This window comes from Drosophila persimilis, unplaced genomic scaffold (genome assembly GCF_003286085.1).
Source record: "Drosophila persimilis strain 14011-0111.01,24,50 unplaced genomic scaffold, DperRS2 tig00000663-arrow-arrow-pilon, whole genome shotgun sequence".
In the NCBI taxonomy this organism is placed as follows: Eukaryota; Metazoa; Arthropoda; class Insecta; order Diptera; family Drosophilidae; genus Drosophila; species Drosophila persimilis.
Genome location: NW_020825331.1, coordinates 1,994,087 through 2,016,096, shown reverse-complemented (window position 1 = coordinate 2,016,096; position 22,010 = coordinate 1,994,087).

Here is a 22,010-nt window from a genome sequence, read left to right as displayed (position 1 = left end):
CCTCTCCCCTGGGGCAGAGCAAGAAATGACATAAATCTGCGTGGAACAAAAGACTCGAGCAACGAACGTGTTGCAACCGATGGAAGTAGGCTGGTGCGAGGGAGGGGGGGTAGACCACTGCAACTGGATTACTGTTACACCAAAGCCAATCGGTTGCGGGTTAGGGTTAGGGGTGTGGGTGTGGGTGTGGGAGCGGGAGGTATGAATGATCCAATCGGTTTGATGGGAGAGGAAGAGAGTGGGAGTGGGAGTGGGTGGTGCTGGGTCGAACATCTAACACCCATCCAGAGCATTTTTACCGTCGGTAAATTTTGCCATTCACCCGATGGTACATTTTGCCATTCACCTGATGGTACATTTTGCCATTCACCCGGAAAAGTGTATTTCTGTTTATTTTTGCAACTAGATCTTGTGCCTGCACTTTGGAGCTGATTGAGACGCTAATCCACCTCTTGTGAGAGAACCCTGGCAACCCTGAACCCTAAATGCACGCCAATCACAAACAAATTCAAATGAAACGACGATTTTAGCCAATGGTTTTTGCCGCACAATTCCCCCATGAACTCTGATCTTTATTGTTTCTAGAGTTCGAGTGTGTGCCAGTCGTTTTGTTTGCGCATTGTGTGGGGCCGCGATCTCTGGCCGCAAGTTCTCTCGTTTAGCTGCTTTTTCGCTTTTCTTTGGCCACTTAGAAGCCGGCAAACAAAACACTCGAAACCCGAAACTCGAACCATGAAAAATATGACCCAAAAAACGCAAGACACAGCCAAAGCCACAGAAAATGAACAAAAAACAACCACAAAATAAATAAGACGAAAATTATGCAAAGCGCAGACAAATGCGCAAATTTGAAAAATGCCACAGCAAATGGCAGCTGCGCTTCGAGGCGCCCCCATTCGCCCCATTCGCCCCATTCTCCGACCAAAAAAGTGCGGGTGTTACGCGGGAAACCAAAAGAACTGGCATTTGAGATGGTTTTCTTTTCTTTTGGGATGGAGAATCGGTGATACTCTAATGATACAGATGATCCATTCATCATTCTCTCACTGTAAAGCCACCCTTTACCGCTAAGCCACACTGCGAGAGAGAGAGAGATGGCCTAGTACTGCTTAGCCACACTGGGAGAGAGAGAGAGTGTCCACTGGGAGAGAAACAGAGAGATTTTGTACTGCTAAGCCCCAATGGAAAACAGAGAGAGGCGGAGCTTTTCTTTGGCATGGGGTGGTGAGATACCTCCTTAAATAGGTCCCTTTTTTACCTCAAATTTTTCCGAATTCCTCGTGGTTTCCCCCTAGCGGATAGACCCCATCTTTTGCAGATCTGTTAGTCAAAAAAAAAAAAAAACAAACTGAAATTTTAAGTTACGGAGCAACGGCGGCGCTTGACTTCTGCTAATGGGTCCCCCATTCGTTGAGTTTTTTTTTTTTTTTTGGTTCTTTTGGACTGGGTTATGGGCTAGCTTTTGGCTGGGGGTCTGGTGCGGGGGCGGGCCGACAAAAAAGGGCGTTGCTGCTGCCGCTGCCGCTGCCGCTGCCGATGCCGATGCCGCTGCCGATGCCGCTGTTGAACAAATATTACTCATGGGCCCCAGAGTGCCTGTGACTGTGCCTCTGCCTGAGCCGTGCCGCTCTTGGCCCGGCCTGGCCCGATCATGTTGAACAGCATAGCTAACACCCAAGAACAACGTGACGAACAACGAAACAACAAGCGAACGGGCTACGGCTACGGCGAATGGAGGCCCCAAAGTTGATTTCAAGTTTTGGCTCCGAGCCGCTGACTGATTGTCAGGGCACGATAATGAAATAACAATTTTTGGTATACGCTAACCGACCGGGGATTGTGGCTTTTGTTGGCATGCTGCGCCACGAATGGTATCCATTCGTTTATGGGAACATTTGTGCTGCGTACAAAGGCAATATGGAAATGGGACTGGAATGAAGGACCCTTTCCCGCTCAACTGAAACAAATAGTAATCGATTTTCTGTCCCAGGCATTGTTTGTGGACTCTAAAACAGAAACATGGCCACGTATGACTAATTTCAAGCATATTTCGAAACAAGCAAGTTTTTGGATAGAAAATCCTTAAACTTTTAACTTTTGCACAAAAACTATAATATTTTTGGCATTTATTTGGGTTTTGGGGTGTTTTTTTTAGTATATATATATTTTTTTTTTTGTATATACTCGAAAGTATTTTCGTGTATTTCGGGTATTTTATGTTATTTATAATAGTAATATGTAGTTTTTTTGGTATCTAATTATTATTAAGTGTTTTTTAAAATTTATTCATAATTTTTTAATTTTTTAACTTTTCATTATTTTACAAGTATTCATTTGGTATTTTCCTTGAATTCATTTAGATTTTTAGGTATTTTTTAGTATTTTTAGGTATTTTATCGTAGAACGCACCAATTCACTTCTGTCGAATAGTCTCGAATGTATCCTTTCGCTTAGGGGAATATTTTTACGGAAAACAGAACACGGTTTTAGCTGTATTTATTCCGGAATTGTATGTGAAATCACTATAACTTATAGTTGTCATAAAAATAGTTGGTTTTAAGGCTAGTATTTGAGCAAAAAGCTTAAATATTTCATTAAATTATAGTAGAATATATGTGTTCAACCGAAAGATGCAACATTGCATTAAGATTCGACTAAATATATGTTGAAATCATACAAATCGATGCTCTTCAAAGGTATTTTGGGTGTACTCCAAAGGGTGTACACGATGCTTCTGTACCCAAAGAAGTCGGGCCCTTTTTTATGATTTTTTAATGGCCGTGACTCTCTCTCTCTCTCTCTCTCTCTCTCTCTCTCTCTCTCTCTCTCTCTCCTTCCCTCTATGTATATCTCTCTATCTGTCTGTGACTCTGTATGATATGGGAGTACGAGTACGAGTACGGGGTTGGAGTATATGTGGCATAGTTTCTTGAACGAAAGAGCAGAACGTGCAGCAACGCAATGGGCATTCCTCATGTTTCTTAGTTTTTGTTTTTGTTTTTGTTTTTTTGTCAACTTTGTTGTTGGGGGGCTTTGGGCTTTGGCTTTGGCTTTGGGCTGTGGCTCCTCTTTAGAATGCAAGAGTGCGCGCCTGCGCCCCCAGACTATGGCGAATGTGGTATCATAATCATATTATTTATGATTTTATTTGTTTTGTATGTGCCACACAGCAAAGAGGCACACCGCACCGATGCCCTGGCAAATGTGGCAATGTAATTGCCGTTTTGTGGTCTCCGCACTGGCTGTTGGTTGTTTCTGTTGTTTCTGTTGTTTTGCTGTGCTGCTCAGGCATCTTTTGTGTGCCACTCACTTCACTTCTTTTCACTTCACTTCGGGCCACATCAACTTCAACTTCAAAATGGACTGGGGACTGGGGACTGGCCACAAAAGAGCAGCAATTCACTCCGTGGAGCTCCAACAGCCAACAGCCAACAGCCGAGGGATCGTTGGTTGAGAGCATGTGTTTTTGCCATTTTCAAGGGCACTCAGTGTCTCCCACTGAACGGTGGACGGGGGCATGTGGGGCATGAGGCATGGGGAGGCATGACTGTCCAACCCGTTGAAATGCTTATCGATCGCTCGGACAAGGAGGCCTATGAATCATTTGTCAATTGTTCCACAAACCGAAAATGCAAATTGCTTTGGCTCTCCCTCTGCCTCTCTTTCTGTGAATAAGCCTGTGAATGAGTGTGCACAAGTGTGAATAAGCATGTGAATCGAACAGAAACCTATTCAAATCTGCAGGTAATCTATGGTTAGAAGCCTGAAACAAGACTTTAACCCAGCAGATCCAACGATCGTATGATATACCCAATACATTTGGGCATAATTTTGGTGAATTATCTATGAAAAAGGAGTTTAAAGGCTGTACTGCAGCAAAACTTGTTCCCATAAGTGAATGGACTCAAGCCACATTCGGGAATAGTGGAATCCCTAGTGATTCTGGGACCATCCTCGTAATAATTATATGTATTCCAAATCGAACCTGAGAGCCAGGCCCTGCTGCAGTGCCTGGGTACTGGCCAGGCCCAGATCCTCCTGCCTTGCCAGCTCCAGACGGGGTCAAGCCTCCAGTTCCAGGCGCAGAAATGGTGAATGAGCCACACGATGTCCAAGGGAAAGAAGGGAACCAATTGCAGGAAACAGAGATCCATCACTTTTCACGAAAACATAAAGAAATTGGATCGTAAGAAATAAGTTTTAGACTAAAAAGCTCTCCAATCTCCCGTTTGTAAATTATTCTGTAATTATTTCAGAATTATCATAAATTTTTCGTCTAAAAACTTGTTTCTTTTTTCGTATCCTTTTACTAAGATACTTTAAGATATATAAGTTTTTAGGAATTTTCTGGAATAAATTCTCTATTGGTGAGTGTGGGGGAGGGGGGCGAAAGCGCTTTCCTCGATCTGAGGGTAATTTAATTTATGGCAAGATCTTTGGGAAAATTATGGGAAATATGCACCACAACGGAATGGAAGAAAAGAATGAAGCAAAGGGAAGGGAAGGGAAGGGAAGGGAAGGGACAAACGCAGAGAAATCGAATGCTTGAGAGCTATGCAAATATGCCTGGGCCGATAACGGAGCCTTGAGGTTGCACCATCATGGGAGAACACTTTTCTCTCTCCCTCTCTGTCCCCCTCTTGGCCAGAATTCATTTCCATGGGTCTACAGACATAGATTGAAGGCCGCCGAGCAATGCATGGAGATAGCTTCGACTTGGACTGAAGTCCAGGCCGTGGTCAATGCTTGTTGCTGATGGCATCATGCTGTTCACAGCGAGCCCCAACAACAACAACAACAACAGCGAAAAAAACAAATATTTTCGGATGCAAAGCATTCGAGAGACAAAAGTCGGGGCATGGCGGTGCAGGGGCGGTGCAGGGAGGGGTGCACACAGATATTGGTCCACTCCATTGGCCCTGACCATTGCACAGTGGGCGCCTCCGCTGATGCCCCAAATTAAAAACACATTTCCCAAAAACTGCACGGCAAAAAAAAAACCAACTCAAATTACAAATTTAATTGTCTTGATAAATGTTTCAGTCGCCAAAAAAAAAGGCATTCCATTCGGTTGGAATTTCGAGTAAATATACTCATAACAAAAATACGAACAGAAAAACAAACAAGTTTGATATGAAAGGTGGAATTAAATTCATTTGGAAATAAATACTCCTAATTAATAAGGGTAGAGCTAATTTAGGACTTCATTTGAGCTGCAAAATGCTTGCAGTAATTAGCAAAGGCACAAATATACTCCCAATTAAATATAATAATCACAAAGAATGTTGCTCTGTGCGCGACGAAAACTATAAATTGGAGAACTCAATTAGGTACAATTATGTACTATAATATATACGATTTTCCGTCAGCTTTTGTATGGAATGTTTTGAAACTCAATTAGCGAGCATACGGCACTTTTTTGTTACTTTTTGCTTGCCACAGAAATGAATATGAAAGGTGGAAAATATAATTAAATATACATACAAATAGGTAGTAATTTCTTAATTAATTTTGTTTAATTTCAAGCATTGAAATATACCAAAAAAAAAAAATACTGAAATATTGCTCTCTTCCAGTGTGACTCCACCTCTTGCGGGCTTCAAAGAACTGAAAATAAGTCAAATATATTCGAAAAAATTATACAATATTTCCAAAGAAAATACTGGCAGTCCATTAATTTGGGTCTTAGGCAAGCGACGTGCCCGAAAACCCTAACAAAGATCTTTCAAATGCCAAAACGATTCAGGGCACGTACAAAATTGCTAAAATACTAGAAACAAAACCATAGAATAAACGTTTGAATGATGCTACCACTGTGGTGCAGCACTGCCACGTTTGTCCCCTGCCTTGCCCCCGCTGCGGTGGTTCGTTCGTGTAATGCGATTCAATCAATCCGTTCATCGCAATGTTCTCGAGCTTTGGAGTTTTTTCTTTCGGGCTCTACGGTGATCGGTATCGTGGCTGCTGTGATCTTGGCCTCGTTGGCCACTAACCACCAGCCACCAGCCACCAGCCACCAGCTAGTCGTTCCCTCTCCCCCAAAAAGCCAACAGGTTCCACTTCTTAGTACTTCTGCTACCTGCTTGAAAGAGTGATTCGTTTCTTGTATTATTTTCATGCCATTTCGAGCACACAAAAATATTCACTTAGTTCTGGGTACGGACTCTCACTTACCTGAGGATCGCCGCGACTCACTTGGGGCTGAGTCACGCCCCCTAAAGCTACCATATGATTATCGGGTAAATTGTATAATTTACTCCATTAAAGTGAGCGGCAGAGACAGAGACAGGGACAGAGAGAAGGAGAGGCTGTTTCCCCCCCACCTGTTTTGGGTTTTTTGCTCATTCAAAGTCGCCGAACAAGTGCTCCAAATTTGCTTTCCGATTCGGTTTAGTGAATGGAACACATAAAACACAAGTAAAATGTATCCCCCCATCCAGCCCAAAAAAAAAAATGTTGTTGGTGGGGTGCGAACGTGTAAACACGAAGCAAAGCAAAGACCTCTGAAAATGGAAAACACAAATCGTGAAAAATCATATAGAGAGGGAGAGATCGTTGGAATAATAATTTTTTGGGTAAGTACAATATTTACACAAATGTGAACGTTTCCTTGATCAATAAACGATCAGTCACCTGTCTCTTTGAGGGATAGAAAGGAAAAGAGGAGGCCCCAGAAGGGTTACTTTACATCTCTGGCTTTGCAAAGATCCCTCTTGGAAACCAGGCAGATCGGGATCACTTTGCCACTGGAAGAATTAGTCACAGATAGCTCCTTAATCGAAAGATATAAAAGTATCTCAATCCGCATCATCGGTATTCAGTATTTAGTATTGTATGGTATTTTGTAGTATTTATTGCATTTTTGTACACCTGACCTAAAAAATATAGTTTGGCAAATCTTGAAGGGTTTTCGTTTTAGGGTATTGTATTTTTTAGTATTTATTTGGAAAAATGTTGGCAGTTTTAGTATTTTTGTAGCATATTGGGTGTTCTTTGGTATTTGTAGTGTACATATATAGCATATTTTGTGGTACTAAGTGGTTAGCGGTATTTTCAGTATTATATTAGTGTATACACAAAGCGTATTTTAATTTAGGAAGTATTTCATGGTATATTTTTGTATTTTCAGGACATTTAGTGTTTGTGTTGGTATTTTCTAGTATTTTTAGTAACAATATAATAATAACAATAACAATATTATAATTTTTTAGTTTATATAATTGTTTTAGTTAATCCTTTCAGTATTATTATGGTATATTTGGAGATATTGGTTAGTATTTTCGGTACTCTAGTGCCATTTGTTGGTATTTTCAGTGATATTTCGCCCCCACTCCCATTCCCGCTGTAATTCACAATGGGAAACCCCGATCTCCATGCGCCTCGATGTAGCATATAAATCAAAAGGCAAACAATTATGAATTTCTTGACTCGTTTCCCAGACAATACTCGTATGTGGTGTCCACCGCCTCCCCCTCTACGCGATATCCCCTCCTTTAGCCAACGATTATGTCTTGGCTTAATTGCTGTCGGAGTCGGAGTCGGAGTCACAGTGGCAGTGGCAGTGGCAGTTGCAGTTGCAGTTCCAATTGCCTGCCCATAGTTGGGTGTTGGACATACACACACGCGCACGCCATGTGGACACTGTGTGGTGTGCTGTGGTGTGGTGTGTGGATTGTGTCGCAGTCTGAAGTTGTCTAAAATTTGACAGTTGTATGAGATTTATGACGCCGCACACTCGATCATATTTGACTTAATTGACAGCGGCAGCCACGACAAACTGCCATCGGCATCTGTCAAGAGTCACAGCAGCAGCAGCAGCCAGCAGCAGCAGCAGCAGCCAGCAGCAGCAGAGGAGAATGCAACAGAGTAGAGGCAGCAGCAACGATAAGACTGACTGCCTGTTACATGATACGCTTTACAACGATGGTTTTTGAGCACATGGAACCTTTCACCAAAGCATTTCCCCAGCGACAAATCCCGATCAACGTAAACGTTCCATCGATGGGAAAAGATGTCGCCAGCAAAAACCGAATGGTAATAGCGTTTCGATTACTGTGAATGGCAAAATTGAGCCACTGTAAACCAGTGTCGCGTCGGTGGAAGAGCATCTCAACAGCGGAGTGTGCAGCAGGAACAGAGTACAAGCTTGATGGAGTGTGGGAGCGGAGAGAGCAGGTGTTACAACGTCGCTTTGCTCTAGTTTTGGAAAATGCTCTTTAATTGTGACCTCAAAAAGGTGTAAGATGTCACAGAGTGCGCGTCCCGCCCTCTCATGCTGCAAAGAAATCAATTAGAAGGCAGCAGCAGCAGAATTAGCGAAGGAGGGGGCAGAGCAGAGAAGTAGAATGCAGCGCAGACGGTAGCATAGGAGAAGGAGAGTAGCACCAGCAGCGGCATAAGTGTAGTATATAGCAGCGCAGTCGGCAGCATAGGAGAAGGAGAGCCGCAGCAGCAGCGGCAGCGGGAGCGGCATAAGTGGAGTAGATAGCAGCGCAGTCTGCAGTCAGCAGCATAGGAGAAGGAGAGCAGCAGCGGCAGCGGCATAATTGGAGTAGATAGCAGCGCAGTCGGCAGCATAGGAGAAGCTGCTCAGCAACAGAGTGCCAGAGTCTGAAAGAGAGTGGGAGAGCAAGCGGCAGCCTTTAATTTGTTGTCGTTTGGCTCTCATTAATGTTGTTGTTTAATTGTAGCCCAAACAAAAAGAAAACCCGTGTAAATGAACACATCTCTACCTTCTGCTCGCCCCACACACGTTTCTTTTTTTCTCTTCAGACCTCTCACGCATCATAGAAATCAATTACAATGAAATCTGATTTCTTGATGTTGTTCTGCTTATCTTTTTGGGTCTCTTCTGTCGCTGTATCGTCGCTGCCGTTGTCCAAGGTACATCCAAGGAAGGTGTAGTCTTTGGTGGCTGTCACAAGGGGATCCATGGAGAGCTGCCTAACCTTCTAATCAATATACCTTGTCCACTGCTATCCGCTATCCTCTGTCACTGAGCTCTGCCGCTTTCTGTGCATGGACACGGGACATCTGTAAACGGAAGAGAGTGGTAGAGGGCGACAGGGGAATGGGTGCGCTAGGGTTACTGCACTTTGGGCTAAGTGCGTCCGCGGGCTGCCGCAGCGATGACGGCGACTGCGACTGTGACTGCGAGACAGCATCGAGCAATAAAAATAATAAGTGGAAGCGAGAGGGGATGAGCGCAGATCGCTGGCAAAAGCCAAAGTAACGGTTCCATCTGGCCCTGTCCCTGTCGCACATGCCATAAATTGGACACATTGTTGATAAAGCGCAACTTTATATGTTTTATATGAAGCTCTCCATCTCTCTCTGTCACTCTCGGACTCAGCCAGACGACGATATCATCATCATCATCGTCAGGGCCCATCATCTCTCTCTCTCTTTTTCTCCGCAGCGCCCATCAATGGCTTTCATCATCCAACATTGTTATCAGCATCGTTGGCTATAACAACAGGAACAACAAGAACAAGAACAAGACCAACAACAAGCAGCACTTGTCGTGCCACACACCACATCCCAACTGTTCCCCCTGCCACCACTCTCCTGTTTTAACTGGGCCCTGAACTCATACCCATCCGCCCTGGTGCCCGGCTCTGAAATTACGTTGGAAAAATAGCGAAATAAAAACCAAAAAAAAAAAACAACAAAAATAGAAAGACCAGCTGCGCGAGGCCGAAGATTTAGATACCCTAAGAGGATGCATCCCCTAGGCTCAGAAGAGGATATTCTATAATACAGTAGATCCCACAGGTTCAAGTACTACTAAGTAAAGCCCTCGCCAGCTATAATTCTCAATTAGAAAGGACAGTCTGACCTTCCAACCTGTCATTCCTATGGGACTATATACCCAAGAAGTGTATGATAATAATATTTAATTTAAAGAATGTTTTCTCTAAAGTAAAGTCAGGAATCTTTCGATTTGGTTCAAACTGAATGAAAATCTATAAAATCAGGTTAAAACTGAACTTTAACCTCTATTGTGTACAGTATCTTTGGAACCAAACTATTTGCATTCTCAAAGATATCTCTTATCGAAATATATAAATATATTTTTGTCTGAGATAATTTGCACATTCCTCTAGAGAGATGCAATTGCTGCTGATCCATCATAAACCTCTTAGACCTGCAAACATTCGGTCAAAATCATGATACCCCCTGCCAAGGGTATACACAAAAAAAGGAGGTGATGAGACAGTGACAAGAGCAGAGACGAATAAATGCTGATAATGTTGAATGTGGCGCATAAATGACGCTCAAATGACACACTCACACACGACACCACACCACACGATGCCACGCCACACCACACACATTGGGGCAGAGATATAGCCAAAGCTATAGCCATACTTAGATGCAGATACTCGAAAGCGACTTCAAGTCCACATTTAATGAACTCCAGACGAAAAATCTCAGCCAAAAAAAGATGCTGACAAAGGATAAAGCCTGCGATGGTAGAGACACTCTTCAGAGGAGTCACTATGAATTCCGTCGATGGAATTTGTAGGAATACCAAGTGTATAAAAAAATAAAGAATACTCGTATACATATATTGAAATTCAAACCAAACAAAAAGGGAAAATTATTTTTTTAATTCAAATAAAAATATACAAAAAATCGTTTTGAAGTAATGGAATTTGATTTGGAAAGAATTAGAGAATAATTTCCATATTGACAAGTTGATGAATGAACAGTGAAATATCAGAATCCACTAAATGAACAACTAGAAGATTCTCAATAGACTGTGATGGAAAAAAAAAACCATCAAGAAAGATGAACGTTCGAGTAATCGCCTGAAGACCGCCTTCGATCACAGAGGATGAAGGTATAACATGGTTCTAAAAGATGATGAGACTTTGGTTTATCATAGGTATTTATACTAATATTTCTGTCTATCCATCGAACATTTATGCCACTGACAAACATTTGATAAAGTAAACCCAGCCCCAAGGACTTATTGCTCTTCCGTTAAGCATTTATTGTTTTGTAGGCCTTCAATCTTAGGCTAAAATTTTGTAAATAAATAAAGAAAACTTCTACAATTTCATATAGAATTTTCAGAAGCTATCTTTGAAGAAAGTATCAACATCTAATTGATACTCAAACTGAATCAATTCTTCCACATAAAATTTATTATTATTGATTATTATTTTTATTGATTAAAGATCATGTCTACAGAACGTTTTCCTATATCATCTGCCGTTAGATTTTCTAGAGGATCGAAACTCTTGTTATATTTTTTGATTGATTCTTTTCCCGTATTATAAACCACTTTTTCAGTCGGACTTTTGTATATTTTTGCATGTGATTTAGCTTAATAAATGTTTATTTGCATATTCTTTTGGCATTAAGCCCTTTATATTTTGGCATTTATTTAATTGGTATATTTATCACTCACATACACACACACACACACACACACACACATACATATGTACACACAGAATACAAATTGTTATGGCCCAAATATTTTGTGAATTAATATTTACGTAAATTCTGTGTTTTTTTCCGCTCAGTTTTCGTTTGGCCACACATTTTTACGGCACGTTTTCTGGAAGGTTTTTTTTTTTTTTAACTTATTTATTGTTTGTTTTTGATATTTATTTGGTTTTTTTTTTTATTTATTTTTTATTGTGTGTGTGCGGCTTCCTTCTGTTTCTGTCTGCAGGCGTTTTGTCGGTTGATAGATTGCAGCTGGTCGTCGAGGATATATCTGGTTGGCTCCAACTGTTCAACGTATACCCTGTACCGAAGCCGACAGGGAGAGCAGCAGCGGGGTGTATGCGATGTGGGGAAGCTTTGTGCAAATGGGACATAAAGCCGGATATCAGAAGCATATCCCATTAGGGGTTTGAGGTGCTTCACACGCATGAAATACATTTTTTGAGATGCAAGAAATTTCAACAGAGGACATCTTATAGGTGGAGAAAAAGTAACTATTGTTTAGTATAATAAGCCCATAAAAAAACTATGAATTAATGTTATACAAGCCCTTACGATAAAAGCTAAAAAGAATCACTAAACATTTGATAGACTAACCATCATTAATAGAAAATGTAATTATCTAAACGAATGGTATCGATCGCAATAGACAGAAAGTTTTTGAGCAGTTTTTGGAAATCAGTTGGACAATAATTACAATCATATTGGAGGTAAGATGTAGTCTTTTTATTTTACACATAAATCATATATGTATTTCTGGAGTGTAGAGATAAGGGACTATGGAGATTATTATGAAATAATTACCAGATGTACCTCTCTAAGAAAACCAAGAGCCTTGCGCTCCTATAAGCCATTGGGTCGAGCACGCCCTGCCTCATTCTGGCTTGCCTTTTTTTTATGCGTTTCTGCCAATTTTTCATACATGTGCATGGCCCCGTCTGTCCCCCTGTCCCCCTGTCTGTCCCCCTGTCTGGCTGAGAAAATTGCCCAGCTAATGGCTATTAAGGCCCAGACTCCGAAAACTGCGAAACTCCAACTGGAACTCCAACTCGACTCCACTGCCAGCGCTGTCCCGTGTCCACTGAAATGCGTTCCCGAAATTGCATTTGTCGCTCGTTGGGTTTCTTGTTCCATTTACAGTTTACATTTTTGTTTCGGGTTGAAGGGTTTTTTGCTCCTTGGTTTTTTATTTTTATTTTTTCTTAGCTAATTTATTATTGAGAGCGCGGCAGGCAGACCAGCGTGCTCTCGTTCTCGTTGCGCTCGCTCTCTTTATCCGCCAACATCTGATCCTTTTTTTTTTTTGGGTCGGCTCATCTGTCAAAGGAGCTGTCAAATTATTAAGCGTTACCCGGGACATGTGAAATATGCTCTGAACTTTGGCCAAAATGGAATCACCCACAAAGAAATTGTATAAATATCTGTGTGGTGCGCTCAGAGAGTAAATGCACTCAGAGAAAACTGTTTGGACTTTGTTGTTGTTTTCTTTTTTTTTTTGTACAGCCTTGGGAAAATTAATATTAATCTTAATCAGTCCCTAATCATCAGCTGCTAGAGCCGCGGCTCTATATTTATACCCCTCAGCCAGAGGGCGCACACTGCATCTGGAAGAGAAGGAAATTTTCATTTGTTTCTTCTGGCTTTAATAATGTTCCGATCTGCTGGCTGTCGTTTTTCCAAGTTTTTTTTTGCTGTACAAATATGGCGAGTGTCCCTACATAATTCTGGAGTAATTCCATGGGCTTCGTACACTGCAGATAATGTTTTTCTACAAAGAAAACCACTTTAAAATGAATTTTCATAGCAATTTTATCAACAATTTTTCTTATAAATTTCCTAACAATAAGAGAAATGTTTGTTTCTTCCTTTCTTTTTTTCCAGTGTAGAAACCCAGTCAAAGCTCTCAAGATTGATCACCATTTGTAGTACCCTCTACCCCCAGCCCCCCGCTCTCCACTTCATCCCCTTTTCCGGCACCACCTCCTTCCACCTTCCTCCTCAATGCTTTATCACTCCCCTTCGGTTCTCTAATTTTATCTATGTGTTGTTGCACCGCGATGCATTTTCAGGGGCAGCTTGATGATTCGTCACTCTTTTGGCTAGAAATAGAGCTGGACAGAGAGAGAGAGAGAGAGAGAGAGAGAGAGAGAGAGAGAGGTAAGCACTTGACCAGGCTCTAACCGTTACCCCCTCCTCCTCCACCTTTTCTTCCCCCATCCCCTGGCTTCACACTCCACATCGCAAGTAATTCATCAGCCACGCATTCTCATTGTTTCCTCGCCCATTTCTCTTGCTACACCCCCGACCCTCCCGACCCCCCACCGCCTGTGCGTATTGCCCGCTGACGCATGACACCCCTACACCTACCTGTGCCCCCCACCCACGCACACCTCCCGCTCTCCCGCTCTCTCTCTCTCTCTCTGCCGCGGACTGTGAACGACGGATGTGAACGCGGAACACGCACTTGGCGTCGATTTGCTTAATTGGTAAGAGCGTAAGAAGGCATTTGCCTGGAAGGTCTACCCACCTCGTAAAGGCCCAAAGCATTGCATTACGCTTACGAGGTAGCTCTGCTATGGCCAGACCTTTGTGGAACATAAGGGTATAATTATCCATGCAGCCAAAGATAGTACGAATTTGTACGAATTTCCAATAAACAAACGGCTCTCTTCTATTTTTAGCTATAGGAACTTATTTTAGCTGTAGAAATATCCCATAAGCGAACGACTTTCTTTTTTTTTGTAATGTTTCTTTATACATTTTCTCCACATCTATTCCTCCTCTTTTCCTTTGCTGCCACGTCCATCTTCTATCTGTGGGTTCTCCTTTTCCACTTTAATTTCTCTTTTGTTGGCTCTTTTTCTGTTAGAAAGGACTTCGATTCTCTGTACAACTGTTCCCATAAGCGACTGGCTTTCCTTTTACCCTTTCGTTATCTATTGTTATTTGAGTGGAACCACGAATTCTCGTCTCTGATTTCCCTATGTCTTTGCTTTTCTCTCTCTTTTCTTATATGCAGTCTATGTATTTTTCCTTCTTTCTAATTCTTTGTTGCATTCCCAGTTCTTATCCCCAAAAGAGTATACATCGGTCAGTGTGTATCTGCTTTCTGTGCAGATATCCATCTCTTCCTCTCTTTATTGTACGTTCTTCTTTCATTTTCCATTCACCCCTCTGCACACTCTTCACCCAGAGCCTCTGACTCTTATCAGACTCCCGTTGACTACTGTCGTCAATCAAACTTTGGTGACTTGCCAGACGACGACGAAGGTCTCTGGCGTGGGTCCATCTAGTATACCTCTATATCACCCTCTCTCTCTCTCTCTCTCTCTCCCACTGTGTTTCTTCTCCTCTTTCGCACATGTTTTTCATGGTCGAGATAGGTGCGTGTGAAGTTTTTAATTTTCAACATTAATTTAAAGACAATTCTTTATGTTCCTCTAACATTTCGCACGCGCAGGCGCAAAAGGCGTCGAAGCGTGTCCAAGTTTTAGTTTTTTTTTTTTTTACCTTTTGTTTCATTTTGTTAGACAACAAACAAATTAATGAGAAATGCAGAAATCCACACAAAAAAAATGTCAGTGCAGAAATCAACAAAGTGTCAGGCCGCGCCGGCGCAGTCGCCGTCCCCATAATGGGGCAGCAGCTGTCCTTTGAGTGTCAGCACGGCTGATCTTCCACTGAACCCGCGAGGGCGTGGCAGCTCCACAGGTAGAAGGCTCCACAGATCCAATTGGAAATCCCGATGCCATGTGGCTGCCCTTTTTTGTAGCCTTGGGGGCACGTGGCCATCAGAAGTGAGGTCAATGCCTGATGATTGTTTAGGCTCCGTCTTTTTTGAAAGGCTCTTTGTTTTGTGGGGCCTCCTTGCCCACCAAGAAGAGCAGGCCAAAACATGATCAGCTTAAAGCTTAAACTTTGGAATGAAATTCAAAACTCTTTTCAACATTCTGTTGTTTGGCCCTTGCCTCTCTGGAGCTGGAGCTGGAGCTGGAGCCATAAGCCATAAGCCATAAGCCATATTTGGGCTTACATTCGCTTCCCTTTTTCGCATACCCTATATCCTGGCATGGATTGAGAGTATCATCGAAGTGCAAAGGATACTCGTATCGATCGAAAATTCGCCAAGAAGTGTTCCGACCGAGCGGTGCTGCTGCATGACGCGTGACCCTCATTTATAGTCACCCTTGTGTAAGATATTTTATGGTTCTAATATTGTATTCGATCAATTGTTGGTAAATCCTCTTATGACATATGTCATTCGGATCTTTGACCAGTCACGTTTACGCGCAGAATGACACAGAGGAGCCACCAGAGTAGCCAGAGTTGCCAGACATCTTTTCCCAGTATCATAAATGCCTTCAGAGATGCCAGACTTCTTTTCTTTGTAAAATATACTTTCATTTTATTGTTGTCCAGTGTATCTAAAGCGTCGCTTTGTGGCGCTTAAGTTAACCTCAATATTTGGTGAGCTTCTCATGTTTCGCTCTTTTGTTGCCTGGCCCCACCACCCCCCACCCCCCACCACCTCACCCCTCCAATGCCCCTGCCTCTTCCTTGCCGCCTTGTCCGGCACGGTGCTATCTTTCTGTAGATTTATTGTGTGAATTGGCATTGACAAAGTGCATTTGATTGGTTCTTTTCTCTCTCTCTCTCCCTGCGATGCGATGCGATGCAATGCGTTGCGTGTGTTTCGTCTTCTTGTCCATGCCCCATGCCCCATGCCCCATGCCCATCCCCCTTCACACTCACTCACTCACTCACTCATTCTCCACCGTCTGTCGTTTTTAATGTGTTTTGATAACAATTCCATTAAAAGTGAAGAAGTTTATAATAATAATTTTCGAGCAGCCATGAGGCTGGACTGCCAGTTGCTATACCCTTCTTGGCCTTGAGGGTATTATCATTTTCCCGAGACGAAATTCATAAACTCAAAGATCGGAGGGACTAGCCATATTTTTGGTGGCCTTTGATGATCTTGTAGTGGTTTCTGCTGGTTCCCATATGATTTATACCCTGGGAAGTCATAGTATTTTCATGTACCTTTAATGTTCAAAGAAGAGCTATTAAATTCAATTAAGAAATACCATTAAATAGGTATTATTTTGACCCTTTTGGTTCTACATATGCATATACTCGTGTAATTTCGCTGAGAAAATGAATGCCTCTCGAGGAAACTTCAGATAATAGAAGGAATATTTCAAATGATATCCGCAAAGGGACATCCGCTCTATACAGATAGATAATAATAATAAAAAGAAGGTATGTATTATGTATCGTTCTGCTCGGAATAATAATAATATCTACCACTGGCCCTTAGCCAGTCATGACTCTCTCTCTCCCTTTCTCTCTCTCCCAGTGTGGCTGTGCTTCCTCTTCGATGAAGCGTATTCTGGTATTCACACTGGTGCCCAACAGACACGAGTGCCTTGCCTGCTCTTTCTGATTCAATTGATTGTTGTCAGTCCATCACACATGGCATTGGCCAGATAGACGGCATATCTCTGCATATAAATGTATGGCATGGATCTGCACAGAGGGCGCAGAATATGGAAAGGGAATCGGAATGGGAATCGGAATGGGAATGGGAATGAGAATGGGCTGACGGTGACCCAATATGCCATGTGCTTTATTGCAATCAATTTGCTCTTGTTTGTCAATTAGTTGCGAGGCGGCGGTGTGAGTGCGAATGGTGTTGTTGTTTCATTGTTTTTGATGTTATTGGTGTTGCATTTGTTGTTTGTGCCCCTGCCACGTCCATGGCTGCCACTGGCTGGCTGGTTGGCTGGCTGGCTGGCTGACTGACTGGCTGGCTGGCTGACTGGTGTTGCATTTGAAGCCAAACAGCCAAAGTTTTAATTGGCTGCATTATTTATTGTTTTTCACTTCGTCGAGCAACCACAAAATATCCTCCTCCATCACTGAACTCTGCCCCCAATTTGAATGAACAATTATTGTTACACTCTCAAAATGCATTTCATTTAATATTTGCTCAACTTGTGCCCTTTTTCCTCACTGCTCCCAAAGCAAGCCCCAATGCTCATTAATAATTTGTTGGCTTAAAACCCAAAAAACACATCTATGAAACAATAAACTAAACAATAAACTCGTAAAAGTGTATTGAAATTTCTAATTTGTGTAACTTTTCACTTCAATTCAATAATTATGCAAACAATTCAAATGGAATGGAAATGGTATTGTCTTTCAGATAGATGAGTAGGCATCCCAGTTGAAATGCTTCTCAATACTGAAAATATCAAGCTTAAAAAGCTGTGCAACACTGCTTTTGTTTTGGGATCAGCCGCAGCCAACTTCACGATCAACCGCGGCCAACTTCGATCAACCGCGGCCAACTTCACGATCAGCTGATAATCCGTCTATTAAAGTACATAAAATAGACATTAAGGCGCCTCATCTATAGAATACGTATATCAATTACTGAACACAGCAGCAACAATCCTTCCCTTTACTTCTTTCTTTTCTTACATTCTGTTGTCTTACATTCTATATCCCATATTTTTCCCAATTAGATTACTCTTTAACTCTAAGAATGTCTTAGAAAGAAACAAGTTTTACCCCCAGGAAGGATCTTTGTGCGCATATAATGCATAAAATATATTGTGCTTCAACGAAGGACTATCCAAATAGTGTTAATAGGAATATCACAAATTATGGCAATAATTTTGGAATAATTAAAAATCAATCAGTTAGCACTGCTCAAAATCTCCTGGCTCGCTGGAAGAAAGGAGGTGGACGTTGTCATTCCAATGAATGCGTGGATCCTTTCTGCAGTCACTGGGCCCTGGAGGAGCGTCTGGCTCCACGAAAAGCATCCATGAGCAGTGGCAGTCCCAAGCTTCTTCTTTTCTTTTAGAACTTTCCTATGATTTCCACACACACATGTCGCTGTTGTCCTTCAATTTTGCGTTGCATCAAACCTCTCCAAACATTTGCAGGTGCACAAACAGTGCGACGCCCAAAACCATCTATTAGGACACCCCGGACCCAGCTGCTGTGCCATCCACTATTTGTAGAGCTTAAGGACGATACAACTCAAAGTGGCATGGAGGAGTGGGCCAGGGCCACAAAGGGTTGCGTTTGCCGCTCATGTGGAGTAGTAGTGTGTGCTGTGTGCTTATAATTATTTAACTCTTTTGCATGGTATCCCTGACGAGCCACGCCCCGACCACCCCCCCGCACCACTCGTAACGCTTAGCCTCTACCGCTGCCATCCCCCCCCGCCCCAAACATGTAGCTAGCGCCAGATGAAGATTAATTGTAACACAGGAAACATTCATAACATTTTTCAAGCTTAATCTTGTAACGCAATTCCATCCGGGGATCCATCCACAGGGCAGCGAGAGGGAGACAGAGAGGGTAGGTAGCACGTGGAGTAAAACTAACTTATTAATAATAATAATTGTTTCGTGTGCATAGAGTCCTCATCTATTTACCCATGCCCCCATACCCCCCGTCCCTATCCCTATCCCTCTACCCCCACCCCACCCTTGAACATGTGTCACAAAAGGAAGATCCCTGCCAGGGCAAACAGAATGCTTGTGTGTTTTTGAAAAATGATTTTTAGCGGCTTATGTCGGGGGGTATGGGTATGGGTATATGGGCCTGGGAACACCAAAAACTAGTTTAACCATATTTAAAGCCCCCCCCCCCCCCCCCCCCCCCCCCCCCCCCCACTCTTAGGTAACCTCTATAACGCTGCTGGACAACGCCTTTTGCCATTTGACCAGAGAAGAACAGAAAGAGAGGATGAGAGACACACACAGTGCAGGTCGAGTCGAATATGGTATGCACTATTCAAAGTATAGGTAGTATAGGTAGGTACACATCTATTTTATTTGATATATTTTTGCAGATTTACCCCTTTGTTTATTGTTGCTTTGTTCTAGTATCTGATCTAATACCTCTCAGGGTCTATGGCTACCCTATAAAACCCTTAGAAAAACTACAATATTTCCATTTATTATATGACTTAGTTAGGTTTCGATTTAAGCATTAAAGCATTAAAAAATCCTATATTTAAGCTGAATGGAATGGAATATATATTATACTATCTTAAATTTGAGGCTATATATGTTTTTTATATAGTATGGTTATATTAAATAATATTATGAAATAATTTAAATATTCAAATAAAAATTAAACGGAAAAATTAAATTTTTTTTACAAAATTAAATGTTTTCTTCCTTTTGCATTTGGAAAATGATTTTTTTAAGACAATTTAATTTTAGATCAAGAAATACAGTTCCACTTTTTTCACCTAGAATTGTTAGGGGCAGGGCAGGGGGGATTAGCATAATAACCTCATTAAAAACGTGAATTAATTTAAAAAACGTATTATATTTAAATATGAAATATATATAAAAAAATACTTAAATCAAATCTTTTTTATGGCAATATTAATATATGTATGTTTAGAATTTCGATTCTATGAATCCAAGAGAAAATGTTCCAATTGCATGGCCTTTTTTTCCTGATTTGATTTTTTCTTTAACTTTTAAGTATCATAATATCATTTATGCACTCTCTTATATGGCAAGTCCCACACGGATTGTGGGATCTCAAATGGCAGGCCATAGTGTTTATACTTTAAAAATCGTCGTGGTCGTCGTCGTGTGGCGTTTGTTTCCATTTGTTGTTCCAACGACTTTTTACAACTGCTACCTGTTTAGGGTTTGTTGTTGCCTGAGATGGAATTCCATTTCGGGATCACTTAAGTGGCACCCGCTGATCCCTCGCTGAACCCGCGCGTGAACCCCAAGAGCGGAGACATTAATTTTATTGTTTTGACTGTGTGCGCCACCACACCACACCACACCACACCAACGATCAGAATCTTTTTCGTAGCATCTTGTGGTGGCATCTTGAGCTCTGTTTAGAGTTCTGTTCAGTCCAGTTATTGATAGTTCCGAATTAGGGTCAACTATGCGGTTAGCAGGGCGCTCTGTCCATCTGCAGGTAGCCGGCAGGTAGGTTTATCATCTGTTTTAATTACAATTACCACTCCTGGAGTGGTTCTGGAGCAGAGAAGGGCAGAGCAGAGCACTAGATAACCGAACAGGGGGCAGCGGGACTCTCTATAAATGCCGCTGCAGGTGTTTCCAGGCAGTTAGCAGGCGGAATAAATGATCGTCCCCCCCACACACACACATACAATCTCTACAATCTCCAAAGAGTTGCTTCCAGAGGTGGGAAATGGGAAGGCAAATCAAATTCAATATTTTCTCACATTGCAACACGCTGAGATGTATCTTCCGCTAATGGAATGGGCTTAATATATACCATATATCTTTAGATTTTCGTAATTTCAATACTTGTACTATGATAGATCATAGGAGATCGAAAGATGTAGGTGTCCTAAGAATTTCCGTGTTCCATTTCAAGGCCCCTAGTCCCCTAGATCAATTTTGGAATATATTATGAGTGCAAGATACCTTGTTGGAATGCTTTTAGAAATTATCCGATCTGATCCAGATTCCGCAACCGGATAAATATGGTCATTATATCTGATTGTGCGTTTTTAGTTTTCTCGAATTTGCAATATTGTGGACGCAACAGATTTTCGTCCTTTGTGGGGGCGGAAGGGGGTGGGGCGAAATTTTGACACAAAACGGTCAAGGTCCGATATCACTGTAGTGTGGATACCAAATTTGGTTGCTCTAGCTCTTATGGGTTCTGAGATCCTTGAACTCATATTTCGCAATTGGCAAAACCGACCATGAAACCTGTGTGTTAGAGAGAGACAGAGCGAGAAAGAATGAAATTGTTTTCTTTATATATCTGGCTATAATAATTATACGATCTGGTTCACATTTTGCACTCTAGAACATATAGTTAGTTTTCTCGTATCGTCGAAATTGTGGATGCCACAGATTTTCGCCCTTTGTGGGGGCGCAAGTGGGCGAGGCAAAGTTTTGAAATATACTTTTGCCAGTGACATAACACAGAAGTCCGGATATAAGACGTCGTTGCTCTACCTCTTATAGTCTTTGAGCACTAGGCGCTAATAGGGACGGACATACGTACGGACGGAGAGACGGACAGACGGACAGACAGACAGGGCTCAATCGACTCGGCTATTGATGCTGATCAAGAATATATATACTTTATGGGGTCGGAAACGATTCCTTCTGGACGTTAAACACATCCATTTTCACCACAAATCTAATATACCCCAATACTCATTTTGAGTATCGGGTATAAAACGTGACGATCATTCAGATTCCTATGCAATGTTTAGCCTCAAGATCTTTCATATATCTGTGGAGACTATTTTTCTGATTGGTCTCTTAACGCACCAATAAAGATATTCAGAGATCCCTCTTATATACTCCTCAAAAATCGATACAGAAAAAATGACAAGTGAATACAAATCTTAAGCCTTTTCGAAAGATTCCAAAATACATTTTTGGTTTTTTTTGTTGTATTTTATTTTTCTTTTGTTTGTTTTTTGTATTTTTGTTTGTTGTATTATTAATCACTTCTTAGATATTAGTTTTAAGTTTTTAGTTGATTCTCGTTTGGTTTTG